At 36.1% G+C, this 27525-nt stretch overlaps 1 pseudogene; it reads left to right on the top strand.

Moving 5' to 3' along the window:
- The first annotated feature begins 13384 nt into the window (after positions 1 to 13384).
- LOC119058054 (heterogeneous nuclear ribonucleoprotein C-like) lies at positions 13385 to 15569 on the top strand (annotated as a pseudogene).
- Positions 15570 to 27525: the final 11956 nt, after the last annotated feature.

Below are 27525 nucleotides of genomic sequence, written 5' to 3'. Positions count from 1 at the left end.
CACCCCTGAATTACAAACAAGACAAAGATGTTCACTTTCATCATCTATGTTCAACATAGTATTGGAAGTTCTAGCCACATTGCTCAGACAAAAAGAAGAAATAAAAGGCATCCAAATTGGAAAGAAGGAAGTAAAACTATCATTGTTTGAAGATGACGATAGTGTACATAGAAATCCTCATAGGCTCCACCAAAAACTATTCAACCTAATAAATGAATTTGGCAAAATGGTGGGATACAAAGTCAATATTCAGAAATCAAAGTCATTTTTGTACACTGACAATAAAATATCAGAAACTAGGGGAAAATGTCATTTACTATAGCAACAGAAACATAAAGTACTTAGGAATAAACCTAACCAAGGCAGTAAAAGAACTGTACTCAGAAAATGACAGAACACTGAGGAAAGAAGTTAAGGAAGACAATAACAAATGTAAGAATGTACCGTGTTCATGGATTGGAAGAATTATTGTCATTAAAACATACAGAATGCCAAAAGCAATCTATAGATTCAGTGCAATCACTATCAAAATACCAATGACATATTTCACAGATACAGAATACAAATTTAAAAAATTTATATGGAATCATAAATGATCCCAAAGAACTCCAGCAGTTTTGAGAAAGAAAAACAAAGTAGGAGGGATCACAATGCCTGGTATCAAACTGTATAACAAGGCCACTGTAATCAACACAGCCTGGTACTGGCATAAGAATAGACACATGGACCAGTGGAACAGAACAGAGAGCCCAGAAATAAACCCAAGTCTCTGTGGTCAATGTGTATTTGACAAAGAGGGCAGCAGCATAAAATGGAATAAAAATAGACTTTTCAAAAAATGGTGTTAGGAGAGCTGGACAGGTACATGTAAAAAAAATGAAACTCAATCACCAACTTACACCACATACAAAAATAAATTCAAGGTGGATAAAAGACTTGAATATAAGTTGTGATACCATAAAAGTCCTTCAGGAGAACACAGGTAGAAAAATCTCAGATATTGCATGCAGCAATAAATTCACTGATATGTCCTCTAGAAAAAGACAAATAAACCAATGGGACTTCATCAAAATAAAAAACTTCTGCATGGCTAAAGAAAACAGCATTAAAATGAAAAGAGAACCAAACATATGGGAAAACAGATTTGCCAATGATGCCTCAGACAAGGGTTTGATCTCCAAAATATATAAAGAACTCACATGACTCCACTCTAGGAAGACAATTTTTTTTTAAATGGGCAAAGGACTTGAACAGATATTTCTCTACTGAGGATATGCAAAGGGCCCTGAGATATATGAATAGCTGCTCATCATCACTAGCTATCAGAGAAATGCAAATTAAAACCACAATGAGATACCACTTTACACTGGTCAGAATGGCTATCATAAACAAAGCAACAAACAAGTGTTGGAGAGGTTGAAGAGAAAAGGGAACCCCAGTGTGCTGTTGGTGGGATTGAAGACTGGTGCAACCACTGTAATAAAAGTATGAAATTTCCTCAGAAAACTAAAAATGGAACTGCCTTTTGACCTGGCAATTCCAGTGCTAGGATTATGTCCTAAGAACCCTGAAGCACCAATCCAAAAGAACCTATGCCCCTCAGTGTTCAGAGCAGCACAATTTACAATAGCCAAGTGCTGGAAGCAACCTAAGTGCCCATCAGTAAATGAATGGATCAAAAAACAGTGGTACATTTACACAATGGAATTCTATGCAGCAGGAAGAAAGACAGAACCCCTACACTTTGTAACAGCATGGATGAAATTGGAGAGCATTATGCTAAGTGAAATAAGCCAGGTGGTGAAAGACAAATACCATATGGTCTCACCTTTAAGTGGAACCTAATCAACAAAACAAACGAGCAAGCAAAATATAACTAGAGACATTAAAATTAAGAACAAACTGGCAGTAACCAGAGGGGAGATGGGAGGGGATAATGGAGCAAAAAGGATGAAGGGTTTTTGTAACTATAAAGGACACATGGACAAAACCATGGAGGGGTGGAATCAGGGAAGGTAAGTAAGGATGGCTGGGGTGGTGGGGAGATATAGGGGGAAAGGCAGAAAACTGTACTTGAACAACAATAAAATTTTTTAAAAGTGTGAAAAAATAAAAAAGGAACAGAACAAGAATAATAAATTTAAAATGTTAACATTAAAAATATTTAAATATTTATATAGAAAAACATATAGTGTAAATACAATTTATTAAAATGAATACATTTTAATATCGTTACTTTATGTAACGTATACAAAATTTAATTTTAATTTCATAAACCAACAGTAAATGCTACATAATAATATTGTATGTGATAGCAATACATTAAAATTTGCATTAATTATGACAAAATCAAATGTTAATGAAAAATATTGAAGGGATGCAAATAAGTTGTGAAATATTACCTGTTTGTGAAATTTTTTAAAAGATGTCTATACTCCCAGATTTACCTGTTTAATTTAATCTATTTAAAATTCCATTGAGACAATTACCACATGATTTCACTTATATGTGGAATCTAATGAACAAACTGAACTAACAGCAAAATAGAGACAGAATCAGAGAGAGACAGCAAGATGACAGCTCTTGGGGACATGGCTGGGAGATCAATTAAGCAAAAAAGAAAAAAGAGAAAGAACTCATGCACAAGCACAACGGTGTGGTGATTGCAGGGGGTGGAGGGAGGGTATGTGAGTGGAGTTCAAAGAGGGTATACTGAAGATACCTGGTAATGGAAAAACCACGATAAAAATAATGTAAAAAATGTAATTAAAAAGTTATTCTTTTCAATTATGTTGACTTATTAAAGTTCCATTAAGATTTTAAAATATCCAACCAATTCTATATTCTAAATTAGATTAATGTATATATAAAATTAACCAAGAAAATCAAAACAATTTTGAGGAAGAACAAGATTGAGAGAATTTCTTTGTCAGATGTAAAGATTACATTTAAGATTTAGACATAAACACAGGGTCTTATTTGTTCACAGGTAGATAGATCAGTCAGTGGAATAAAAGAGAACATCTAGGATCACACCTAGGCCTATATGGTTGTTTGATTTGTGACACAGGAGGCTTGTCCACTCATTGTAGAAAAAGAATGACCTTTAAGTGGTGTAAGACTCATGCCTCCACTTTATTTTTTTATTTATTTATTTTTTTTATGAGTAACAGGGTAACTATATTTATTTTATTTTTTTTCCCTTCCCCCCCCCTCCCGGTCTCCCCCCTCCCTCCCATTCCCCCCCCATCCCCAGTCCTCAACTCTGTGTCTTTCATACTTGTTCCTCAAAATCCCTCCCCCTTTTTCCCCTTAAGTTCCCTTCCCTCTCCCCTCTGGTCGCTGCCCACTTGTTCTCTATTTCAGCGTCTTTGTTTTTATTCTGTTTGCTTGTTTGTTTTATTCTTTAGCTTCCTGTCAAAGGTGAGATCATATGGTATTTGTCCTTCAATGCCTGGCCTATTTCACTCAGCATAATGCTTTCCAGTTCCATCCATGTTGTTGCAAAAGGTAGTAGCTCCTTCTTTCTCTCTGCTGCATAAAATTCCATGGTGTATATGTACCACAATTTTTGGATCCATTCATTTACTGATGGGCACCTAGGTTGCTTCCAACTCTTGGCTATTGTAAATTGTGCTACTATGAACATTGTGGTGCATAGGTTCTTTGAAATTGATGTTTTAGGATTCTTGGGGTATAATCCTAGCAGTGGAATTGCTGGGTCAAAAGGCAGGTCAATTTTTATTTTTCTGAGAAAATTCCATACTGTTTTCCATAATGGTTGTACCAGTCTACAATCCCACCAACAGTGAACTAAGGACCCCTTTTCCCCACAACCTCTCCAACATTTGTTGTTTGTTGCTTTGTTTATGATAGCCATCCTGACTGGTGTAAAGTGGTATCTCATTGTGGTTTTAATTTGCATCTCTCTGATAGCTAACGATATTGAGCATCTCTTCATGTGTCTCTGAATGTTCTGTATGTCCTCCACTTTAGAGAGCAGTGGATGTGCACTGTGCACCATACACAAAAATCACATCTCAAGTTGTTAAAGACATTAAGTAGTAACGCATGCTATAAAATGTGTCTAACAAAACATAGAAACAATGTTGGACCTTGTGGGTCATGGCAACAAGTCTAAGTGAAGCAGGAAGCCACTGATTATTATTTTTTCATAGAAATGACATAAACTGTATTATTTTTATGTTTAAAAGTATTTTCCATCATCATTTACCCTCATGTACCCTCTTCGATCTTCCACCTACCCCTTGGCCCCCGGCAATCTCCACGTTTAGGTGTGTGCCCATGAGTATTTGGGGGGTTTGTTTCATCAGTCCCAGACTACTCACGTGTGCTGCTCACCACAGAACTGGGCATCTTGGAGAAAGGGGACGAACAGTGAGGTCACTTAGGAGCCTAAACAACACCAGGGGAAAAGTGATGATTGTTTGCATTAGTTCATGAAGCGGAATGGTCATATTAAAGTTATTTAGAAAGCCAAGCTATGGTACTAGCCATATTTATATAGTGTCATGTTGAATTTTTGGAATATTATTATTATAAATTAGATAAACAGGGTGTGGCAAAAGGAGGTTTACAATCGTGAGTGCACAGAACACAATTATTATTATTGAGTAATTATTATATTATTTTCCACATGAACGACTGGAAACCTACTTTTGCCTCACCCTGTATATCAACATAAGCACCTTAGAAGGCAAAATCCTTTAACTTACTTCAGTAATATGGGCAGACATTTAATCAGTATTATATATTTTATTTCTATAGGTAAATATAAGCGTTTCAATTTAATATTTGGATTATCTTGTGATAACACTATTACTATGCAAGTAATTTTATCAAGGATTTGTAACATTCAAATAGATTTTCTATCATATATGTGCATGGAAATAACTAAGATCCCCACAAAGTAGTCAGTCCCCGTGATTTATTCTTCTCTGAACTATGCTCCCACTCCTCCATGGAAGCCTCCTGTGTTTCTTTAAGGGCAATTTATCATTGTTGTTGTGAATGTTGTTGTTATTATTTTGTCATAGTCTGTAAATATGTAGGTAGTAGTGACATAAAGCAACAAAATATTATCCAGACTAAGGATTTATCAAAGTTCTTATTTTAAATGACTTTGTTATCTGACATTTATGGGAGTAATTTGAGACCTGGACACTTTGCCAAATTACCTTTTTTTCTGATTAAATAAAGGCTCTAATTATAGGACAGCTTCTTCAATCATCTAGATAAATTTTGTTTTGATGCTTTAGCACATCCTCTGATTCCCTATTTTTTAGTATTTTTTTTAAATTTTTGCATGTTTTTATTCATTTTCTGCCGGTGTGAACACATCCAAGGATTAAGCCATTAGTATTTGCCAAGACTGGGACAGAGTATGTGTGATTGACAATAACTGAGTCACACAGGATCTATTCCCTCCCTGAGTACACGCTAGTGATGCTTGATACTTTCCATCCTTCAAACAGCTACGCTTCTGAGCTTTTACTTGGAAATTGACAACATATAATTATTTCACATTTTGAGGCAGGTGAACATAACTATTCTTCAAAGAAAAATCATTACACTTAACTAAATGATTATACTAACTGGTCTATTTTTTAAGCAGGTTAAATTTTTATGACATTCTATAAAGATATTTAAGAAAATTGTGTTTCACATTTTATTAAACCATTAACTTAAATTTCTTAAATTTAAAATTAAGGTAGAATACCCATGCTAAATAGGTATAAACCCCAGTGAAATCATTGTTACATATATTCCTACATATCAGTAGTTATGCTGCGCAACACTTGTATCACTACTATATATGGTCACTCTTGATTATTATCTCTAACTTGAGTTAAACCACAATCAAGTGAGATTTATTCCAGGTGTACCATGCAAGTTTAAAGTCTGCTCTGTCTCCGGACCCCAGATGTGATGAACTTGCTGTTTAAGGCAGTTGGAAGTTTTTTCTGTTACTTTCTAAACTTTACACATGAAAAGTATAAATATAAAACATATATGCTTATATATGAGTATGCACACACATATCTTTACACCTCTCTGGAGTAAATAAAATAGTTGCACTCTTAATATTTGCAAAAGAATTAAAGGAACAAAGCTTGATTTGGAGTACAGAATAAGGTAGTTTAGTGATGTTCATTTCTTTCAGGAGACAACACATAGAATTATATGGCTCAGTAACGGCTTAGGAATTCTCAAGACCTCAAAAAGTGCCAAAAATCAGAAAAAAAAAGTTTACAAGCCATTTAATCAATCCATAGTATAATAAAAGTGGGGAAGTAATTTTATTTGTTTCCATTCAATATTTTCTGCATGTAGGTAGATGTTCCTGTAATAGGTATGATAAACCACACCATACCTTAAAATTTCATTCTCATTGACTTCTGCCACAGGTTTATTCTTTGAAACCTTTTTTATAAAGCAGTAAAGGTGTCACTCAGTAATCTCTATCCCTGAGTCATTTTATCAGTTAAATTAGCTAGTCAACCACAGCTCAAACGAAAGCCAGTGAAAGGAAATCAATATTACTTTTGTCACAATGTTCTAGGTCTATCCCTTTTACTTAGTATTAAGCTTTAGAGAGTATTGTGGATTTTGTTTTGGAAATATATATGACTCAGACAAATACACATTACGATTTCCTGACTTTAAGAGATCTGGGTTTCTTATACCCAGGGGTCGGGAAAACATTGTGTTAATGTGCTATTTCCTAAAAGATGTATTAAAATTCCTCACTATTCCTTTAGAAGTCCGGTATTTTTAATAATTTATATATTTGTTTTTATCTATGAATGTCAAATATATTTATACAATCTTTTTGGATTTTGATATTATTTTGCTGGATACTGCATTTTTTATTACTTTTATTTAGTTATTTTTCAAGTACAGTTTTTTTTGTCTATTTCTCCCATCCCAGCCTCCCCCACCCCTTGCTCCCCACCTCCCTCATAAACAGTGTTTCAGTTTAATGTTTTCCCCCATGGCTGAGCAAACAGCTCGTTTGTTTTTATATTCTATTATTTGTTTATCTATTTTTTTATCCTCACCTGAGGGTCCTTTATTTCACTGTTTTTTTTAGAGAGAGAGGAAGGGGGAGAAAGAGAAACATCAGTGTGAGAGAGGAACATCAACCGGTTACTTTCCTATGCACCCTGACTGGGAATCCACCCACAGCCCAGGCGTGTGCTCTGTCCAAGGATCAGACCCACATCCTTGGGGTTCACAGGAGCACGCTCTAACCAAGTGAGCCACACTGGACAGGGGAGGTTTTTGAGTCTTTAATATTTTTGTTGGAAAATACCTTCCAGTGAAAGCTTTCATTTTGCATTACTTATATTTATAAACACGATGCATTAGAAAATAAACAATTAGACTTCAAATTAATATTTTTAATGTAAATGTATTTTTACTTAAAAAACTAAATTTATTGATAATATTCTAAAATTTTACTTTCTTAATTTCTCACAACCTTAGAAATATAATAACAAAAACGCTCTAGGAGACGTCAGAATAAAGCCTCCATCAATTTTTGACATTCTGAAAACCAAGAAATAGAAGCTGACTCATTTATTTATATTCAGCCTATCTGTCAGTGACAGAGCTGGAATATAGAGATAACACCTTCCAGTGCTATTGCACAAGTGTATTAGTTATGGATTGCAACAATAATGTTGTAACAAACCATTCTTCAAAACTCAGTGGATTAAAACAATAATATGTATCTGCTTATTATTCTGCAGGTCATCTGGGTCATTGTTTTCTACTCGGATCTGAGCATAACAGTTCTTTGTTGCACATATGCATTTATGGTAAAGTAGTGAATTTTCTAAGGCTGTAACAATGTTGGCTGAGATGGTGAACATCTCCAGCTGCGTCACCAGGCTGGCTGACCCATGGGACCTTTCCTCTTTCAGTCATTTAGCCTGACTTGTGCACACAGTAGAGGCAGCATTATAAAATAGTGAAAGAAAGCTGAGGCCTTTTGAAGCCTCAGTTTGTAATTCACATAATGTCATTTCTGCTGCAACTCACAGATTAAGTTACATTTAAAGAGTAGGGAAATAGATTCTATGTACTGATAAAGAATCTTAAAGGCACAGTTGCAGAAATGCACAAAGAGAGAAAGTTAAGAGTCTGGTCATGTTTGTAATCATTTAACAGAAAAATCATGAACCTGTTTAATTTTCTCCATCTGTACCCCTTGAGAGTTTCCTCATCTTTGTTACTAACCTTCAAACTGCTGTCATCCATGTCCAAGTTTTCTGCTTGTATAACAAGCTCAGTGTTGGAGGTTTACTGTCTCACTGCTGGTTTGTTTTCTTCCCCCTTTTCTATGAGATGCAAAATTAAAAACACAAAGTATACCATCATCTTTCTGGAAATTTGATATTGTCTTCCTTATATCATAATGTTTTCATGTATTCTATTGCATAGAATTTAATTAAGTCATTTAATTGTAACAGATAAAAATTATTAAGAAAACTTTTATTTATTCAATAAATGAAGCAGAACTTTTCCAAGCAGACATCGGCCAAAGCACTAAAGTTGGTTTTGAAATGGAAATCAAGTATTAAACCTTCTGACCCTGCAATTCCATTGCTGGGATGATACCTTACAAATTCCCAATCCAAACGCCAATCCAAAAGAACCTATGCACCCCAATGTGGTGCATAGCAGCACAATTTACAACAGCCAAGTACTGGAAGCAACCTAAGTGCCCATCAGTAAATGAGTGGATCAGAAAACCATGGTACATTTACACAATGGAATACTACACAGCAGAGAGAAAGAAGGAGCTCCTACCCTTCCCAGCAGCATGGATGGAACGGGAGAACATTATGCTAAGTGAAATAAGTCAAATGGTGAAAGAAAAATACCTCATGATTTTATCCATAAGTGGAAGCTAATCAACAGAACAAACAAGCAAGCAAAATACAACCAGAGACATTGAAACAAGAACAAACTGACAGTAACCAGAGGGGAGGGAGTAGGGGATAATGGAGCAAAAAGGGGGAAGGGTGGTCAAGGAACATGTATGAAGGACACAAGGACAAAGCCAAAGAGGGGTAGGATCAAGGGTAGGAGGTGGGAGGTGGGGATGGCTGGGGTGTGGGGGAATGTTGGGGGGAAAATAAATACAACTGTACTTGAACAATAATAAAAAAGAGAGAGAAGAAAAAATATTAAACCTTCTTAAGTAGCTTCTATGTTAATAACAAACATGAAAGCACTTCTTGCCTAAATACAAGTTTTCTTAATTGCTATTCATGCACCCATTCCTTGAATAATAAAAAAGTTTTTATCTTCTCACAGGGTGTATTCTAATAGAGAAAATGACAGTTAAAGTATATTATCAAGTAGACAAAAGTTTCATAAAAATGAAATTGTATTAGATAAAAGACAGGAACCTTATCATAAATCACTGTAATAATAAGTGGGGTTAGAGGGAGAACTGTAAGACCTTCAAGTTCATCCCTTGTCATTGCAGTAGTTCTCAAGGGTCTCTGTGGAGTTAGAAACACCTAGATTTGAATCCCCACCCCCAGGTGAACTGAGTGTATTACCCTGAAACACACTTGATTAACCTCTGGGAACCTTAATTTCTTTTCCCATAAAATATGATTGTCAGAAAATACCTTGTAGGATTGGGGTGGTGTTTCAACAAAGCAAAGCATGTCAGTTAGATGGAATAACATAGCGCTTTACTTAAATCAGAAGCTTCAAATATACTTGTCATTCTGCAAATTATATTGGTGCTCAAAACCAGGTACATGGCCCTGGCTGGTGTAGCTCAGTGGATTGAGCGCAGGCCTGCGAACCACACGATCGCAGTTCGATTCCCAGTCAGGGCATATGCCTGGGTTGTGGGCCAGTTCCCAGCGGGGAACTCACGAGAGGCAACCATACATTGATGTTTCTCTCCATCTCCCCTTCCCTTCCCCTCTAAAGATAAATAAATAAAATCTTTAAAAAAAAACAGGTACATGTAAAGGAAATACAGGTTTTCTTTTTGTTGTTGATAGAACTTTTGGGGTTTTTTATATTTCCCCATTTAAAAATTATTATTGTTCAAATATAGCGTTCTGCCTTTTCCCTCCATGCCCCCACCACCCCAGCCATCCCCGCCTACTTCCCCTGATTCCAGCTCCCCTCGGTTTTGTTCTTGTGTCCTTTATAGTTGTTCCCAAAAACCCGTCACCCTTTCCTCCCCATTATCCCCTCCCACTCTCCTACCTCCCTTCTGGTTACTGTCCATTTGTTCTTAATTTCAGTTTCTCTGGTTATATTTTGCTTGCTTGCTTGTTTTGTTGATTAGGTTCCACTTAAAGGTGAGATCATATGGTATTTGTCTTTCAACACCTGGCTTACTTCACTCAGCATAATGCTTTCCAGTTCCATCCATGCTGTTGCAAAGGGTAGGGGCTTCTTCTTTCTTTCCGCTGCATAGAATTCCATTGTGTAAATGTACCACTGTTTTTCCTCCATTCATTTACTGATGGGCACTTAGACTGCTTCCAGCACTTTGCTAATTGCAGATTGTGCTGCTATGAACATTGGGGTGCATAGGTTCTTTTGGATTGATGTTTCAGGGTTCTTAAGATAAAATCCCAGCAGTGGAATTACTGGGTCAAAAAGCAGTTCCATTTTTAGTTATTTGAGGATATTCCATACTGTTTTCCACAGTGCCTCCACAAGTCTACATTCCCACTAACAATGTACTAGGTTTCCCTTTTCTCCACAACTGCATCAGCATTATTGTTTATCGATTTGTTTATGATGGCAATTCTGACTTGTGTGAAGTGGTATTTCATGGTGTTTTAATTTGCATCTCTCTGATGGCTAGTGAGGCTGAGCAGCTATTCATATGTCTCTGGGCCTTCTGTATGTCCTCCTTGGAGAAGAAAGAAGGAGCTACTACCCTTTGCAACAACATGGATGGAACTGGAAAGCATTATGCTGAGTGAAATAGGCCAGGTGCTGAAAGACAAATACCATATGATCTCACCTTTAACAGGAAGCTAAACAACAAAACAAACAAGTAAGCAGAAAAAAAAAAAACCAAAAAACAAAGACACTGAAATAGAGAACAAGGGGATAGTGACCAGAGGGGAGAAGGAAGGGAAGTTAAGGGGAAAAAGGGGGAGGGATTTGGAGGAACAAATAGGAAGGACACAGGGACGAGAACTAAGGGGGGGGGAGGAAATGGGAGGGGGGTGGGGAGCAAGGGGCAGGGGAGGCTGGGATGGGAAAAATAGACAAAAAACTGTACTTGAAAAATAACTAAATAAAATTTAAAAAAAAAAAAAAGAAAGAATAGTTTGCCAAGCTAAAGATTAAAGTTTGGTAAATATCAGTAATCAATAAATGATATCATTGCTTTCATCAATAATGCTATTATATATTATTTATTTTATAAAAGCTGACAACTCATTAGCTAAAGCATTTACCATCTTTATTTATGTAGTGTTCTGTGAAAATATTGAACATGTCTACCTATGTATGATTAAATGCAATGCATTTATTGATAAGTGTTAATGACTTTATTATATTTGTTTCATTAAAACAAAATGAATTCAGAAGAATATCAATTTGTATACATTACTCAACTTAATGAGCTTAATACACACTATTACCACATGCACAGCTAAGAAAATAAATGATTTTGAAAAAAAAAAAAGAGAAGTGTCTGTTCAAATCCTTTGCCCATCAAAACAGTCTGGTACTGGCATAAGAACAGACACATGAACCAATGGAACAGAATAGAGGGCCAAGAAATAAACCCAAGTCTCTATGGTCAATTAGTATTTGACAAAGGGGACAGCAGCATAAAATAGAGTGAAAATAGTCTGTTCAACAAATGGCGTTGGGAGATCTGGACAGCTACATGCAAAAAAATGAAACTCAATCACCAACTTACACCACACACAAAAATAAATTCAAGGCAGATAAAAGACTTAAATATAAGTTGTGACACCGTGTTTATTCTTCAGGAGAACATAGGCAGGAAAATCTCAGATATTCTACAAAGCGGTATTTTCATTGATATGTCCCCATAGAACAAGGGACACAAAAGAAAGAATAAATCAATGGGACTTCATCAAAATAAAAGCTTCTGCATGGCTAAAGAAAGTGGCATTAAAATGAAAAAAGAATTGATCGTATGGAAAAACATATTTGCCAATGACAACTTATTTGCCAAACAAGAATTTGATCTCCGAAATATAAACTCACCTGACTCCACTGTAAGAAAACAAGTACCCAATTTTAAAAAGGAAATATAGATTTTCTTCTGAAATAGCTTGGTCTCTTTGAGTAAATTTTAATTGGTGATGGGTGTACATTTATAATTTTTTTTTGTTCTTCTGCCCATTAAATTCAGCATTTTCTACTGCTATGGTACCAAATTCTTTTAAATAATCTTCTTAAAGTTTATCTGTGATTAGGTGAATAGTTAGTGTTGCTGGCCTACTAAAAATAATAATTTGGGAGTTAATATATCTGGTGTTCATTCTAAATCTCTCATTTATTTGAGGAAAAAGAAATCACTTAATTTCTCTGTGCTTACATTTCCAAAACAGGAAAACAAAGGAGGGAAAAAGTAAACTAATAGTCACATTATGAAGCTCTTGTAAATTTTAATAGAATATATTTCAAGGAGCTTAAAACATTACTTGAAATATTAGAAGTAAACTCTCTCATATATATATGTGATTATTATAATTTTAAAATAAACTGTTGGAAAATAAAACTAAAACAATGACTGTCCTCATATGTATTTGCTTATAGAACATAGAAACAGATTTTATGCTAAATTAAGACATTACAAATGACAGTGTACACTATTTCAATTGTAATGATGGCTAATTATAACTGAGAATTTACTTACTATGTACTATCTCATCATCACTGTTATATTAAGATTTAATACAATATTTTTGTTTTGATAATATACATTGCAAGGTACCTTATTCCTTAGTAGCATATAACATCAAACATTCAATGCCTACACAAGAATTTAAAATGGAAGAACCTATGCGCCCCAATTTTACAGCAGTACCATTTATAATAGCCAAGTGCTGGATATTGCCTAAGTAAATGAGTGGATCAAAAAACTGTGGTATAGGGGCCATATTGTGAAGAGACAAAGGCCAAGCAGTTGTGCCCGCAATTCTGACCTCCATCATCTATCATCAACTCCACATCGTACCCAGGAGCAGGAGATTCAGAATCGAATCTCTTCTCCCTTCTCCCTCCAGTTACAAATCACTTGAAACATAAGTTAGTGGACTTTGCTTGAGTGAGATTTTTTTTTATCTTCAGCTGCGTTTCAGCTTTGTGAGGAACCTTATCATCAAAGACAATGGCCAGCAATGTGACCAACAAGACAGATCCTTGCTCCATGAACTCTTATGTATTCATTGGGAATCTCAACACTCTTGTGGTCAAGAAATCCAATGTGGAGGCTATCTTCTCAAAATACGGCAATATTGTGGGTTGCTCCATTCGTAAGGGCTTTGCCTTTGTTCAATGTGTTAATGAGAGAAGTGCCCAGGCTGCAGTGGCAGGAGAGGATGGCAGAATGATTGCTGGCCAGGTTTTAAATATTAATCTGGCTGGAGAGTCAAAAGTGAACTAGGAAAAGCAATTGGGAAACGATCTGCAGCGGAGATGTACGGCTCCTCTTTTGACTTGGACTATGACTTTCAGCAGGATTATTGTCACAGGACGTACAGTTACCCAGCAGGTGTTCCTCCTCCTCCTCCTCCTCCTCCTATTGCTCGGGCTGTAGTGCCCTCGAATCGACAGTGTGTACCAGGAAATACCTCAGGAAGGGGCAAAAGTGGCTTCAATTCTAAGAGTGGACAGCGAGGATCTTCTTCCAAGTCTGGAAAGTTGAAAGGAGATGGTCTTCAGGCCATTAAGAAGGAATTGACCCAGATAAAACAAAAAGTGGATTCTCTACCTGAAATCCTGGAAAAAAATTGAAAAGGAGCAGAGCAAACAAGGAGAGATGAAGAATGATAAGCCAGAAGAGGAGCAGAGCAGCAGCGCCCTGAAGAAAGATGAGACTAATGAGAAGATAGAGTTTGCGGGGGATGCAGATGACTCTGCTGAGGAGGGGGCCCACTGGATGATGATAATGAAGATCGGAGGGATGACCAGCTGGAGCTGTTAATCAAGGACGATGAAAAAGAGGCTGAGATATTGATACAGGGTGCAGCCAAAGGGGGCCCCCCAAAAAAAAAGATTTGGAATGGTGTCCAGAATTCAAAGTGTATGGGAATAATGGAGAGACATATAAGATGTCCTCACCCCACCCCCACAGGTGTGAGTTGGGGGGAAGGGACAGTTTTGTACAGCCACAGCCTTGCAGCTAATCCATGGCATTGTCTTTTAACATATCTATAGCCTCTGGCGGTCACTTGGATATGTTAAATGGCTGTGGCCAGGCTTGGAGCTAGGGGGATGAAGTCACTCCCCCCAAGATGTAACTGGGGGCAGGTCCCCCCCAAGTGACAGCGCCTGCGTAGGGGCTTGGAGAAGATTGGCTCGAGGACATGGGATGATTACTGCCCAGACTAACGATGGCAGCCCAGTAAACTTGTATTAATACAGAATACTGGCAGGTGTAACTGATCTTGGGAGGAGTCGGAAATAGGGGAACTCAAGATGGGAACTAAGGGCTGCTCTCCGGAGTGAGAAGGGCTTGGACTCAGGATGTAATGAGGGGCTGCGCTCCTGAGTGAGAAGGCCTGGGAGAGAGAGCCACGCGGTTTCAGCAGAGTGAGGACCCCCTCTTGCTGAGGTGAAAGAGGGAGCCACGTGGTTTTGGCGGAGTGCGGACCCCCTCTTTCCCAGGTGAAAGGGAAAAACCACGCAGCTTGGCCAGAATGGAGATCCCTGCAGCCAGGTGAAGAAGACAGCCGCATGCTTTTGGTGGAGTGCGGACTCCTGCAGCTTTGGTAGAAGAGGCCCACGCGGCTTTGGGGTGCCCCCTTTGGCCGCGGGGCCTGAAAAGCAACAGAGACTTTGACTGGAACTGGGTACAAAGGACTCTTGCCAGTGGACTATGAGAGGGTACCACAGTACTTTGGATTAACTCGAGATCCTGCCTGCACAGTGACACAGCTGACAGTGCCAGCGGCCTGCAACACAGACGTGTGCTCTTTTCCTGATTTAGGGTACCCGGAGTTGGGACAGTGGGAGAAGGGAGCGCTGTGTGGGTGTAGGTGTACAACCTAAAGGACTTTGATATTTTAGTGGTGGCATTAGGCCTGAATAGCATTAAATAAACATTTTGTTTCCTTTTCACAAATCTCTGGCATTAAGAGATGTGTTTCCAATTGGCGGCGGACAGAAGGGCCCAGTAGATTTTAGTATTTTAGTTTTTGGGAGGGGCCCCTGTTGTAGAGCAGTTTTGGGCATCCCTAGGTGGGCCAAATATTGTATTGCCCCTCCCTCGGACGACCTCTTGTTCGGTAACAGAAGGAGAGGATGACACAGACAGCACCAATGGTGAGGATGACTCTTAAGCACATAGAGGGGTTTAGAAATCTCGTCCCATTATTTCTTTACCTAGGTGCTTGTCTAAGATCAAAATTTTCACCGGATCGTCTCCCCTAGTATCTTCAGCACATGCTCACTGTCCTCCCCATCCTTGTCCCTCCCGTGTTCATTAATTCATATTGCCTGCTCCTAGTCCCATTTTCACTTCCTTTGATGCTCCTAGTAGTTAAGTCTTACCCTGTAATCTTTGCTTTTAATTTTGATACCTCTTTATGACTTAACAATAAAAAGGATGTATGTTTTTTTATCAACTGTCTCCAAAATAATCTCTTGTTATGCAGGGAGTACAGTTCTTTTCATTCACGTATGAGTTCAGCAGTTGCTTCCCTAACTGCAAAGGCAATCTCATCAGTTGAGTAGCACCTTCAGAGCAGCTTTGAGTTAGAGGTGCATGTGTTAACCCCACGTATACAGCATACATGGGGCTCTTCAACACAAATGTAACAATGTATTTTTGTGAATAAGAGTTGTCATGTCAAATGATCCTCTAGGAAAATAATTAGTGTAATAATCTTAAGATTTGTTTTTTAGCTCTGGCTGGTGTAGCTCAGTGAATTGAACTCAGGCCCGGGAACCGCACGATCGTGGTTCAATTCCCAGTCAGGGTACATGCCTGGGTTGCAGGCTGGTTCCCAGCGGGGGACTCACAATAGGCAACCATACATTGATATTTCTCTCCATCTCTCCTTCCCTTCCTCTCTAAAAATAAATAAAATCTTTAAAAAAAGATTTGTTTTCTAAAGTTGATACTGTGGGTTATTTTTGTGAACAGCCTGATGTTTGGGACCTTTTCTTTCTCACAATAAACACGTCCTTACTAAACCAGGAATTTGGAAAGAGAAAAAAACTGTTTTTTTTAAGTTTTGTATTTTATAATTGTTTATTTTAAATTCTTTTGTTTCACTGTGGCTTCTACAAAACCGCTAGAATGTGTATTTTTCTTAGTCTTAGTCACTATTATGCATACCAACACACACTGCTTAAATCATACTTTACTGGGGTAGGTGTTGTATTAAGGAGACAAAGAACATTGGTGTAGAGTGGAGAGTCTTGCAAAATTGCTTTTATGTCCTAGTGGAAAAAGTTGGAAATTACATTAAGCTTTTTAATCAATGCTTTGTGGTCTAGTTGGTGCCCTTTTTGAGATTTTTGTTGTGTGCTAAATTGTTTCATCCTTAAATAGACAAGGTTCAAACATGTTAAGATTTTAAGGAAATGGAAATAAATGGAGAATAAAACTTATTTTCTTAAAAGAACTGTGGTACACTTACACAATGGAATTCTATGCAGCAGAAAGAAAGAAATACCTCCTACCCTTCACAACAGCATGGATGGAACTGGAGAGCATTATGCCAAGTGAAATAATCCAGGCAGTGAAAGATAAATACCATATGATCTCACCTATAAGTGGTACCCAATCAACAAAACAAGCAAGAGAGCAAACCATAACCAGAGACATAGAAACAAATAACAAATAGTAACCAGAGGGGAGGGGGGAGATGGATAATGGGGAAAAGAAGGGGAGGGGTCGTCAAGGAACATAAAGGACCCATGGACCAAAATGACAGTGTGGGGAGGACTGAATGAGGGAAGTGAGGGGTGAGTAGGGCAGGGTAGAGTCATGGGGGGAATGAGGACAACTGTAATTGAACAACAATGACATTTTTAATAAAATAAAATCTGTAACTCACAGCAGAAAAGATAATGCAAATGGACTTGTATTTGACAAACTATAGTAAAGTGAATCCTTATATTGTAAAACTTTAGGTAAGTTATGATGGAAAAGTAGTATGGTTTTTATAAGACAAAGAGAGAATGTTAGAGAATATGTTTTGTTTGTCCAACCTGTGGTGAATTTTCTAATTGCTGATGCATGTCACAGACTTAAAATAACGAGCAATGTGGATAAAACTATAGGAAAAGATATGAGAAAGAGCACTGCAACAACAGTATCTTGTCTACTACTTGTCAGTCTGAGCAATGCTGACCAGAGAGGAAAAAGAGAGAGAGACAAAGAGTTCCTGTGAGTTTACAAAGCATAGGCAGCAGGGGGTAAAACAGGAACTCAAAACACATAGAGTGCACCAGTTTGCTTTAACTCAGAGACTACTTGTAAGAACAAATTGATTATCATGCACCTGTACATAAATTTACCTATTTACTGTATATTTTTTCATTTTTCCCGCACATGTAAATTTGTTTCTTTCATGGACACAAAAGATTGTAAGATTTATGTGCTGTGTCAGCTTGAGGATGGTCTCTTTATTCACTTGTGCCACTTCATGTTTGGTTCAACTGGGGCATGTGGGCAGGGATTTCAGGCAGCTCCTCAGTCTACCTGCCTGGGTGGCTGACTACACTGAGCTCCAGCTGTGACTTCCAACCTCAGAAGACCCAGGCCCCTACACGCCAGACAGCACCATTGCAGCTTACAGGTCGTGTCGAAGGGCCTCTTCCTCCGTTCAGGCCCTACGACAAATACCACAGGCCAGGTGGCTTATGAACAACGAAAATGTATTTTTCACGGTTGAGCATTCTGGAAGTCCAAGATCGGAATGACAGCAGAGTTGGGTTCTGAAGAGACACTTTCTCCAGGTTGCAGACTTTTTGCATTCTCACATGGTGGGAGGGGCAAGAGAACCCTTTGGAGCCTGTTTTGTATGGCACTAATCCCACTTATGAAGACTCCACAGTTATGACTCAAGCACCCCTTAAAGACTAAACTCCTAATATTATCTTTGTGGGGGGGTGGGATTTCAACATTCGAATTTGGAGAGAACACAAACATTCAGACCACACGTAAGAGGGTTCTTTCTTTCATTAACCAGAAGAGATAGGAAATAGCAGGGAGACTTCAAGGATTTAGAGAAATTAAAACTAATACAGTTTGTCTATGGATATGCAAACAGCAAGCTGAGCTGCCCTTAATATTTAAAATCATATACAAAAACAAATAATATAGGAAGAAAACACAAGATGGAAACTAGCCCAGAAAAACAAAATTGTGATGAAAAAGAAAGAACTAAAGCATGGCATACACTGGCTTAGATGGTTGTAGCATGTCACAAATATACCTGGAAGCTCTGGATCTAGTTAATCTTCCAAATCCCTTTGGCTGTGGAGACACAGCTTAAAAGCCTTTAATAAACATTAGTCATGATAGAAAGCTTTGAAAGCATTGGAAGGGGATACCTCTGAGTAAATAGAAGAAAATAAGCATTTATGTACATATATAACCTCCATTAATGCTAATCAGAACTTTGCATATAAATCTGAGCACATCAAGAAAATGAGGATATATATATATATATATATATATATATATATATATATATATATATATATACTCTGGAGCTTTCCCTGAGATCACATTTTAAGATGATGGCAAACAGGGCCTCTCTTAGGTCCCTTATAATTTAAATATATCAATATTTTCAGACATGTAGCACTTGAAAACTTTTAGATAGCTAAAGTTTAAATATTGGTGTGGAATAATTTGCAATCTGCTATAACTACAGAGTTCTCACTGCAGATAAGTTTACAAGGCTTAAAATGCTCCTGTTTGATAGAGGAATCTAATTTTCACTTTACCAATGATTAGATTTACGCAAACCTCCAAGAACAAGAAAGCAGAGAAAGAGATGGGTGTGGAGCAGGAGAGGGATGACAGGAGTGAGGATGAGAAACAAGTGGAGAGAGAAAAAATGTGCAACTATAACCTCTCAGCAGCAACTTAAGTAAATGTGTGATCTTTGAGAATGGTCCTTTTGTTTTCCTTTCTTTGAATCTGGGTTAACTTGAGCAGGGCCCTGTACAGTACAGGTGAAGAATGAACGCTTATGAACCTAACTTGTTAAACTAATGCAGGATATGCATTTTTAAGTTCATTAAAGTTGAAAATTTCCCTCTTGTAATTCAAATAAAAAGTTCTATTGTCTGTGGGGTAAGAGAAAACATTAATTGTAATAATAAGGAGAAAGATTGACTTGAGTTGAAGATTACAGACTTGGGATAATCGTGCTAGTAATTTTATAATTCCTTAAATGCTATACAGACTTTAACATTTACATGTATGTGCCATATTTCTGAGGCAAAGTCACATGCAAGAATGGCATAGTTGGTAGATCTAAATTTGTGTGACTTATGAGTGCCAAGACAAGAAGGGCTTCTCCCTCTCTGTCTTCCCCGCCACCCTCCCAGCCTCCACACTTCATTCTTTCTTTTCTCCTAATGGGCAACTGATGATGGGCCCATGTGCCAGAGGGGGCTGTGCTGGGCCCTGCAATCTCTGTTAAAACTCTTGCCAAAACCATCTGGTTATTTATTCATCTCCCTTACTCCCTCAGAAACTTGAATCTATTTGTTTTTTTTCTACATGTATTTGTTTAAATAAATTCAATGGACAATTGTGATGCCCTGTGCCAAAAAGAAGGCTTACTTTATGAAATTTAAAATGAAAAGATAAACAAGGGTGAAAAGATGACATGGTCTCTGACCTCATGTAGCTTATATTCTAATGGATGAGAGAGCCATTCAAACAAAAGATATAACTAAGGTAGTTGCAAATTGTGTCTGTTGCAATGTAGGGAGATGATTATACCTTTAGTAATAGGGAAGATATTGGTTGACTAGACTTAATGGAAAATTAAGGAAACTCAATTATTTTTGTTATTTTTCATACAAATATACATTTTTTAAAAAACAAAACTATATGTTTGTTTGTTTTTCCTTTATTCCCTTAAGGATATTTCACAATTTAAGTTTGGACAGAAAAATCTTATACAAGCAATCCTAACATAATAATGTGGTATAAAAATATTTGAACACAATATAAGGCAATAAATATGGGATTTTAGAGAAGTTTAATCAAAGTGCTATGAAACCATGGAAGGAAAGATCTTTTCCAGTATAGGGAATAACTTGTTGACAAGCATAGGTTAATGAGTAGCAATGATTTGTGCAACAATAACAGACAAATTAGAATAATTTCTAGTTAGAACAGTAGGTGAAGCCAAGAATTGATGCCACAGTAGACTATTTGCACTAAGATTATCAGGGAAAGGTGTTAATTCAGATGCCAATGATCATCTCAGTATATACCATCATTTTGTTGATAACAAATCTAAGTGTAAATTTAAATAAATCACCTAATCAATTCATTGTATTTGTTTGTGTGTATGTGTGTATTTCTATATAGGAAATTGACATGATATATACTAGGTCTTTCCGGAGAAAGTCCAACCATTGTTAATATAATAAGAATGGTGTGCACAATATTGATGTAACCTGGTAGCAAGGAAGAGAGGGCCGGAATGCATATGCATGAGCAATGATGACATCACTGCACTAGTCAGTGAGTGTAGTAAATGCCATTGCATGAGCATGTGTACAGTGTGTCCATTGCATTAAAAAAAACTGATCAAGTAGAGCAACAAATCTGCATCGACTGTTGCATTAAGCTTAAACACTACACTGTGGAAACTATTCAGATGATTCAGAAGGCTTTCAGGGACGATGTAATGACTGCAGTGAAAATTAAAGTGTGGCACAAACACTTCAAAATGGTTCAGAATTTGTTGAAAGTGATCCACTTTCTGAAAGGCCTGCAACAAGCAGAACACCCGAGAATGTTGAATGTGTGTGGGCTGCAATCAACAAAGATCAGAGAACTGTAAGAGGTCCCAAAGTGCCTACTTTGAAAGGGACTAAGGCATCATTGTCCTAAGTACAATGTTTCTTATATCTTCTTCAATAAATGTCTCTATTTTCATAGTACATGGCTGATACCTTCTGGATAGACTTTATATTAATATTTTCTGATAGTAATATAAGTACAAAGACTGAAATTCTTTACACTTATAACTTTCTAGAACTTTCTAGAATTTTTTGAAAGATTCATGCAAAGTACCAAATGTACTAGAATTTTCTAGTGACTATTTTAAAGAAAATTTTTAAAAAACATAAATTTTGGAAAATATTTCACATTCTTTCTGACATACAAGTGAATCTTAAACACAATGCTCATAAACAAGGAGCAATCAGAAAAATTTCTATGGCCCCTTTTTATTCTGTTTAAGGGAAACTATATTAGAAAAAAATTATTGCACATGCCATTTTCTTTTGGGATAGCTGGGAATATTAATGGTATTCACCTTGTGCCCAAGGTGACTTAGCTGTACCAGCTAGTTATTTACAAGGGACACTCCCTAGACCTGTAGACCCTTATTGATTCATTACCATCAATTTTCCATTTTTTGTCAGATTTATCACTGACAGTTAAAACAATGCACAATATATAGGCTCATAATTATTTGATTTCAAAAACATTCAATTTGTTCTCCAAATTGCAAATTAACATAATCTCTACTGGAATACTTTTCTTATTTTCCCTCCCTTTCATTCTTTTCCAATGAACTTAGTAGAACTTTTATTGCTGTATTATGTATGCTGAGCTTTTGTTACAGAATTATTTGTGAATTATTTTCACATGTATGTAGCATATTTCTCATAACTCCTAATTCTCCTCCATCTTGGAATCTTCTTATTCTGCTTAAATATACAATACTAATACTATGCTACTGGGTCTACTTTTGAAAGAAAACCGAGCATAGACTATATCACAAAATAGCAAGAAAAGGAGGAAGGAATAAGGCAATACATTGAATTTGGGCACAAAGTCTGGTAACTATTGCATAATAGCATTTCAGTAGATCTTGTTTTCAAATCTAAACCAAATACAAGAATGACATTTCATAATCTGTTATTTAAGATTCAACATAGCTTGTTTCTATCATTATCTTTAGCTTTATCAACTGTTACTCCATTTCCTAAATTGATTTATTGAGGTTCCCAAAACAGAACTGGTTGGTTGTTAATATGGTACTTTTGATTACCATCCCACCAACAAGATAGTATTCCCAGTTTTCTTCTTTTAGACTCACTGTATGTGTTCCTCAAAACTAGTAAACTGTTACTGATTCTTTAAAAGCTTTCATGGACAATCCAGCTTGAACTGATCATTTAAACATGAGTTTTTATATCAAGGCCAGTTTTGTCATTGGCAGTAAGTTGTATACCACCAAGTAATATTTTTACAAATGCTGTTTAGAACTTGTAAATAGATCATTGTAGTAGAGGGTACCATTCAAGTTTGCAAGTGTTTATGTTATATCTCTCTATGTAAGACTTTGAGGCCAAGGATCACATTTTTATATATCACTTTTCCTTCAGAGTTCAAAGTGGAATACTGAAGATGGTTGTTTTTGATTCTATGAAATCTACTCTGTGGTATACCTCCATCTGTGAAGAAATGAAAAGCTGTGGCTTCATTTATTTGTTCACTCAGTTTAATATTTACTGAATACATATTAAGCACAAGGTACTGGGAATACAAATACCTAAATGGCACTAAATTCTGCCTGCCGTTCATCAAGACAGTAAGCAGTTTTCCCTTTTAACTGTTCTACAGAGCCAGGTTCTCAAGGATTACATCCTTGTACATTCAGTAGCTCCTAGCCCACAAGGTCAAGGTCACATGGTGAAACTAAAGTGAGTATTGAGTATACTAATTTTCATATTCAGCCTAAAAATAGGTTTGGTTTCTAGAAAAGTTGCATTTTTAATGTGTTCACTCATTTCTATTAAACTATTAAAGCTTATTGGGAAAACTAAACAAAAATAGTTAGAAACATTGCTTAATAAAGTAACAAAGCAGTCTTGGGAGCATTTCAGATAAATCATTTTTATTGTTTTCAAAAGCATAAATATATGCCTATTTGTAAAATGTACAGTTGAACTAATGAAAAATTCACTTTAGGACTGATGAATCTATAATGTAAGAATATTTTCCATAATTAAAAAAACTAATTAATTTTAGCTAAAGCTTGATTACATGGTTAAAAGGTAACCACTAAAAATGTAACATTACAAAATTCCACTTGTCTCTCTCCTGTCACTTGTTTGGGTCACCATACGTATACATATGCATACACATGCACATGTATATTGCACTACAATATCTCATTTTCTACCCTTTTTGCTATTTTGAAATTTTTATATTTGGGGATAACTTCTCTCCCATAGTGGCTTTTTCTTGGTTGAATTGATGTAGAGGGAGTCAGTCAAATACAACTGGGAATGAATGCCATTGTTACAATTTTCAGCAGGATACGTGGCAAATTTACTGAAATTTGTTGGAGCTTCAGTTTTCTCACCTCTCAAGTTACTATAATAAAAGATATTCATAAAACATATTGTACACTTAAAATTATACATTTGTTATTATAATATTATACATTTTATACAGGTGAAATTGATAACCCATATGAATACTAGATTAGACATAGGGTTATGCTGATAAAATACTTATTGCTTGCTCTGAAAACTAATTTTCTCCTCATTGAGTGAAATGTTATAATCTTTTTATTGCGATTATATCTGCCTTAAGCAAATTATTTTGGCCATTCTTTATGCTATGCAATTTATACAGGAAAATTAAGCATTACACTCATTTGGGAATATTTAAGGTGTTTAAAAAACATACTATAAGTTGATATAAGATGTAAAATGCTAGAGGATGGGCAGCTTGGGAGTAATAGTTGTCTCTACTATTCCGTGGTCCTAAATTATTCAATCTGAATTTCAGAACTTGAGTATTTTGATTTATATATTACTTTTAGTTATCTCTTATGAATACTGCTTTCTTTCCCACACATAATATTTTCTTTACACACTGCATTTACTCTGCATTTAACTGATGCAAAAAAAAAAAAAAAAAAAAACAACGGATAGACTTGCAGGGAAGGAAGCCCTGGAAACTGCATAGTTGTTCTTGCTGGCACTAGCAGACTGAGTAGTCATAGAAAAAGTCAAAGGTGATTACCAAGAGCAGAGCAAATTATAATTTTTTACCTACTCATACTGTGATCTTGATTGTATATAAAGCCATTGTTATGTTCAGAATAAAAACATTATTGAAACTGGCTACGTACATTAATTATTGAGAACACAGTTTGGATAAGTGTATAATTCCAAGGGACGTTGCCAGCTCTAAGAATCCAGCCCTTGGCTCTAGACCAGGAATGTGTGTTTATTACCACATATTCATGAAGGAAATGAAGCCCAGGAAGTTGAAATAACTTGACTAGAGCAGTAATAGCTTTTTCAACCACAGCGAGATTGGTCCCAAAGGAAAGAAAAAATGTACAAAACTCAAATGTGTGACTTTTCTTTAGAACAGCAGAAGACTTGATTAAATTCTACTGCTACCTGAGTAGAAAACTTGAGAGTTTTGTGTTTTTCAAAGAAAGATTAATTCCTACATCATATCTTCATTCATCATCACAAATTCTAATGACAATACATACACACTGGAGAAGAGAACATCTTCACGTAAAATCTGAATGTAAAATCTGCAATGCATATTGTTTAACACACTGAAATAACTACTTTTCCTGTGTAGCTGCTTTACAGAGCCTCATGAAACATCCTTCTCCTTTAAATCATGCTGTCTTGGGTGATTGCAGGTGCAGTATCTCAGTGCTTTATCTGGCTGACGATAGTACAAAGGGAAAAAATCCTTACTAATTCCCTCTAATCTCTTCTCAACTTTGAGATTTCAGAACACCTCAGTTATTAATATTTGTCATTCAGACTTTATACATATAAGTTAACATTTTGAATAATTGTCAATCTCTAGAATATTTACACAGTAAAATTTATTGGAAAACCAAAGCTGGTTTAGTCATCTTTTCAAGTGAAATCTGAGACAAGGTTATCCAGTGTTAAATTTTGGCTTTAGAAAACAAGTTGATCTTTAGCCAAATAACAAAAGGGAATCTTCGAGCCTAAGAAATGGTGTTAACCAGGAGCCTGAATATGCAGAAGTTCATGATCATCAAAATACATTGCAGAAAATGGGCATATGCTGTGCTTTAGGAGAAGGTAGAGCAGCTGTTGCTATTTGGGAACCATGGATCCGTTCTACTCAGTGGTGTCCCATCACCATCCTGAGTGTCCCGCTCACGGAGAAAACCCTCTCCTAGAGCAGATTCCTCTGATGCTTCATCACAACCATGTGTAAAAGCTTCGTCATAATTTACTTAACATTTTTAGGTGACCTTTTACTGGCATTGCATTTTCTCCTGATACAAAGATCAGTTTTAATATTAATTTCCTAATGTCCTTTAATCATGTCAAGTGTACAATTAAATTGTGTCTCTCATATACAAATGTTAAATATTTGTATGTTTTAACATCATCACTGAATGATATTAAAACAGCCTGATTATGTGCTTTTTTAGCTCTCTGATGAATCATGTCAGCTTAGGAAATATCTGGTCCTATGCAGTTGCATAACAGGATAGGATCAACGCAATTCCATGTAGGACCAGAAGGTAAGTCAGGCTGGTTCTGGGACCCACTAAGTAATAGGGATTGTACTAAACTGGAAAGCACATGTTTTTTTCATAGCAAATTTTTGCCATGGAGAAAGATGGGCTGAGTGTTATCAAAGGAAAGCTGGAAATCCAGAGTGTTTGTTTGTGCAAAATTCATTTGAATCATTCAAGTTAAACGCAATAACGCACACAGGCACACACATTTCACACACAGGGACTATGTGGACCAACAAAATGACACTTAATAATAAAAAAAACTATGGGTTATCTATTAAGCGATTAATGTTCAGTGCATGTGGAAGTGACTAATCATATTAAGCTCCTTATTCATGATGTTAATTTATAATTAATTAAGTTTCACTGAAGCTTTATCATGCTTGATACTTTTATAGTTATTGTGTCAATGTAAACATGAATGTTTTTTTTTTAACAATTTCATGGTCTTTTTTTTGACAAATCTATACATTCTTCTGGGATGTGGATAAATAATACTGAAGAAGAAAATCTGTAAAAGAAAACAATGTTGCAGAAAAAACATGAATAAAATTCATATAAAATTTAGGTCTTGACTTACATCTCCACCACTTACTAAATGTGTGACTTTGGAAAATCTATTTAAATTCTTTGATTCTCACTTTTGTTATCTGTAAAGTACTACTTTGTTGAAATTGAGGTCAACAATTGCTGTAAAGCTCTTAAATAATAAATACTATAAGGAACTTCAAACATGCAATAAAAAAATAAAAACCTCACTTGGTAGAGCTGTAGTAACAGAAGTAATATAAATAAATAACCTATTTTGTGTATAAACTATTAGGTGCTCAGTATTATAGTTTTGGGTATTATTATGATATCCATAGTTTATAACATGTGGATGAAGTATTCTAATAAAAAGATATCCATTTCATGTGATGACCCTATCATCCAGCTTATTTGTAAATCTTTAATATAAGGTCAAGCTGTCATTATTTGTCATAAAGGCCAATGTTATTGCAAAATGCTTGGTAGGTTAAATATGATACATTTTTAAATGAACACATTTTATTTCTGGAAAAGTTCTTATAAAAAAGATAACATTTTAGACCCTTATTCAAATAGAGAAAAGTCTTGCTAAATTCAAAATAAAATGACCAGAAATTTATTAAACTACTTATAATTTTACTGAATTCATCACAATGATGAAATAAACTCACTATGAACAGAGATTTTCCAAAATATTTATTAAGTTAATTGTTTTATAAAGCTCTCACTAAATACAAATTTTAGGTTTCCTATCTAGAAAGAAAAAAAGAGAAAACTGTAGGCTTAGAAAACTATCCTACAAAATTTTCCCTGCCAATTAGAGACTAAATACAAGAAGTAGACCTATATACATCATGAAACTTTCACCATCACCAGTAAATTAATACTATCAACCTGAAATGAAAAATATCAAAGCCAAAGGTTCTTTCTAAAAGCTGCTTTTCATCATTTGAGTCTTAAATCTTGAAAACATTAGCAAGAGTGCTATGGATGATCAAAATTG

The sequence above is a fragment of the Artibeus jamaicensis genome, unplaced genomic scaffold, assembly GCF_021234435.1.
Source record: "Artibeus jamaicensis isolate MK-2021 breed Jamaican fruit bat unplaced genomic scaffold, CSHL_Jam_final contig_3126, whole genome shotgun sequence".
Classification (NCBI taxonomy): domain Eukaryota; kingdom Metazoa; phylum Chordata; class Mammalia; order Chiroptera; family Phyllostomidae; genus Artibeus; species Artibeus jamaicensis.
The sequence above is the reverse complement of the archived record's forward strand: the minus strand, read 5'-3'. Positions and strand labels throughout refer to the sequence as shown.